Source organism: Nicotiana attenuata, unplaced genomic scaffold (genome assembly GCF_001879085.1).
Source record: "Nicotiana attenuata strain UT unplaced genomic scaffold, NIATTr2, whole genome shotgun sequence".
NCBI lineage: Eukaryota > Viridiplantae > Streptophyta > Magnoliopsida > Solanales > Solanaceae > Nicotiana > Nicotiana attenuata.
Genome location: NW_017670237.1, coordinates 1,007,181 through 1,011,115, shown reverse-complemented (window position 1 = coordinate 1,011,115; position 3,935 = coordinate 1,007,181).

Sequence of the window (3,935 nt, the reverse complement as noted above, 5' to 3'; positions counted from 1 at the left end):
TTTAGCTAGCTTGAGACCGACAATCATGGCCTCATACTAGGCCTCATTGTTAGTCAACCTAGAAGTTTTGATAGATTGCCTAATAGTGTTACCTGTAGGTGGATTCAAAATGATGCCTAGCCCGAACCCCTTCACATTAAAAGCGCCGTCTATGAAAAGGGTCCATACCCCAAGGATGTGCCCGATTTTAAACAGAGCTCTTTTTCAACTTCGGGCACGAGGGTTGGCGTGAAATCGGCCATGAAGTCTGCTAAAATTTGAGACTTGATGGCCGTTCGGGGTTGATACTCGATATCATACCCACTGAGTTTGACAGTCCGTTTGGCCAGTCTACCCGAAAGTTCGGGTTTGTGCAAAATATTATGAAGTGGGTAAGTGGTTAACACACATATAGGGTGACATTGAAAGTAGGTTTCAGCTTTCTTGAAGAGCTTATTAATGCAAGTGCTAATTTATCTAAGTGTGGATATCTCGTTTCTGCTTCCCCTAAGGTTCGACTTACATAGTAAACGAGAAACTTCGTACCTTGGTCTTCCCAAACTGGGTCACCACTTACCACGATTTCTGACACCGCCAAATATAAGTAGAGCTTCTCATCGACCTTCGGGGTGTGAAGAAATGGTGGGCTCGATAGGTATAGTTTTAATTCTTCTAATGCTTGTTGATACTCCGGGGTCTAGGTGAAATCATTTTTCTTCTTGAGTAGAGGGAAAAATCTTTAGCATCGGTCCGATGACCTCGAGATAAATCGGCCTAGAGCAGATATCCATCCCATTATCCTCTGCACAGCTTTTATGATGTCCACGACGGTGATGTCTTCTATTTCCTTGGTTTTATCCGGATTGATCTCAATCCCTCGATTTGACACCATAAATCCTAGGAACTTGCCCGAACCGACCCCGAAAGCACATTTCTCGGGGTTGAGTTTCATGTTATTTTTCTTCAAAATCTCGAACGTTTCCTGCAAGTGAGCTAAATGGTCCTATGTGCGCAGGGACTTAACTAGCATGTCATCAATATAAACTTCCATTGATTTACCTATTTGTTCTTCGAACATCTTATTTACTAGGCGTTGGTAAGTAGCTCCTGCATTTTTTAGTTACATTGTAACAATATGTTCCATACTTGGTGATAAATGAGGTCTTTTCCTGATCTTCCGGGTTCATCTGAATTTGATTGTACCTAGAATAGGCGTCGAGGAAGGTAAGGATCTCGTAGCCAGCTGTAGCATCGATCACGCGATCGATGTTAGCCAGTGGAAAAGAGTCTTTAGGGCATGCCTTGTTCAAATCCTCTTAATCTACGCACATTCTCAGTTTGTTCCCTTTTTTAGGGACTACAACTACATTTGCTAACCATACGAGGTATTTTACCGCCCGAATGGATCCTATTTTAAGAAGTTTAGTTACCTCATCCTTTATGAATGCATGCTTTACCTCAGACTGAGTCCTTCTCTTTTACTTCACAGGTTTGAACCTGGGTCGAGGATTAGCCAGTGTGTTGTTATCTGGCCCTATCATGTCTAAATGGGACCAAGCAAAACAATCCATGTTATCGATAAGATATTGAATGAGTTTTTTCTTGAGTTCGGGTGTTAACCCCGTTCCCAGGTATACCTTTCGCTTCGGCATGTACTCGATCAGTATAACCTGATCTAGCTCCTCGATCATTGATTTGGTGGAGTCAGAGTCTTCAGGTACAATAAAGGTTCAAGGAGTCAGAAAGTCCTCTTCTTCTTCTATCTCCTGCTTTCCCGATTCGGTCGAAGCTGGTGGCTATGATTGTTATTTGGTTTTATGTTTACCTTTAGTGCTCAATATTTCCGAGGTTGATGACGTTGATACCGGTATTACTTCGTCTACTGCAAACATTTCCTTTGCAGCATATTGCTCCCTGTATACTGCTTTCACGCTATCCGACGTCAGGAATTTCATCCTTTGGTGAAGAGTCGTACCTCATGTTGCCCTTGATCACGTGGAACTTGGTATCTTGAATGGTTCTGGACACGTTCTGGCAGAGTAATCTCACCCTTAGTTGTTTCACTGGCCATGTTGAAGCCGTTAACCAGAGCTGCAGGTACAATTTGATCTTGTAGGCCGAGTTGCTCCACGACCCTCGATCGGATGATATTCGCCGAACTACCAGGATCCACTAAACCACGCTTAACTTGAACTTTATTTATTAAGATAGAAATTACTAGAGCGTCGTTGTGTGGTTGAGAAATGCTTTCTGCCTCCTCATCATTGAATGATAAGGAACCCTCAGGGACATAATCCCGAGTCCACTTCTCCCTCGCAATCAACACCTTAGTGCGTTTGAACACGGGCCCTTATGGAATCTTGACCCCGCAACGATCATATAAATGACATTTTGTGATTACTCTTGTTCATCTTTTCTATTGGCGTCTCTGTTTCTGAAATGGTTCTTGGCTCGATTGCTGAGGAACTCTCGAAGGTGGCTCTCATTGAATAGACGGGCTACCTCCTCCCTTAATTGCCCGCAATCCTCGGTTTTGTGACCATGCGTGCCATGATATTGCACATCAAATTTGGGTTTCTTTTGGAAGGATCGGTTTGTATGGGTCTGGGCCATCTAGTATCTTTGATCCTTCCTATTGCCGATACAATGCTTGATGCATCAATGCTGAAGTTATATAACGACAATCAAGGTGCCTTCGCGAGATCGACGTGCTTAACGAAACCATTTTTACTCATAAGTCGCCCAGAATTTTGTCCTCGATCGTTCCTTCGATCATTGCGTGAAGGATTGAGTCCCGAGACATTGTTCCTTCCATCCTTGGTATATGGTTGATATCGCTCCTCGTTCGACCTTGGTTCCCTGTCGACGTTGCTCTAGGCTTTAACTGCTATCCTATTCGGATGTACTAAACTGGAAGGGACTGCTAATTAGTCGTCCTCGACCCTGATCTTCGATTGATATCGGTTGTGCACTTCTGCCTAGGTTATAGCTAGATACTCGACAAAGTTTTGTTTCAACTGTTGTGATGCTATCAAACTGCGCTCGTTCAACCCTTGGGTGAAAGCTTGAACGGCCCAATCATCTGTGACCGGTGGTAACTCCATGCATTCCATTTGAAATCAGTATACGAACTCCCTTGGCATTTCATCACCCCTCTGTCTTATATTAAAAACGTTCGATTTCCTCATAGCAACCTTTATAGCCCCGGCGTGCGCTTTCACGAAGGCGTTCGCTAACATAGAAAATGAGTCGATGAATTTCGGTGCCAGGTTGTGATACCAAATCATTGCTCCCTTTGACAAAGTTTCCCCAGTTTTTCAACAAAACCGACTCGATCTCATCATCATTTAAGTCATTCCCTTTAATCTCGCATGTGTACGAAGTGATGTGTTCATTAGGACCAATTGTCCTGTTGTATTTAGGCATGTCCGGCATACGGAACTTCTTAGGAATGGGTTTTTGAGCTGCACTCTGAGGAAATGGATTTTGCCCGAACTTTTTTGCATCTAAACCTTTTAAGATCGTGGGTGCCCCACGTATTTGATCAACTCAAGAGTTGTATTTCTCCACTTTCTTGTTATTATCTTCGATTTTGTTTCTCTCCCGACTCGATTCTTTTGGTGAGCTCCTTCAGCATCTTTATAATTGCAGGATCAGTCCCTGATCCATCACCGTTCGACCTTTTTGGCACCGGCTTAGTACGGTGAGTGTCTTCTGGTTTGACATACTCGGAGTTTTATGTTGACTTTGAAGCTGAGCGATAGCAACCTGCTGAGCCTGAAGCATCTCGAATATTACCTGGAGGCTAACTCCCCCGTCTCTTACACCATGTGTTCCTTGGCCACCAGATCAGCCTTCCCTACGCACACTCCCTTCAGGGTCTGCGCCTAAATCCGCATTCAAAGCAATGTGCGAACTAATATCGACCAGATCGATCGGCAGTCCCCCGGGGTTAA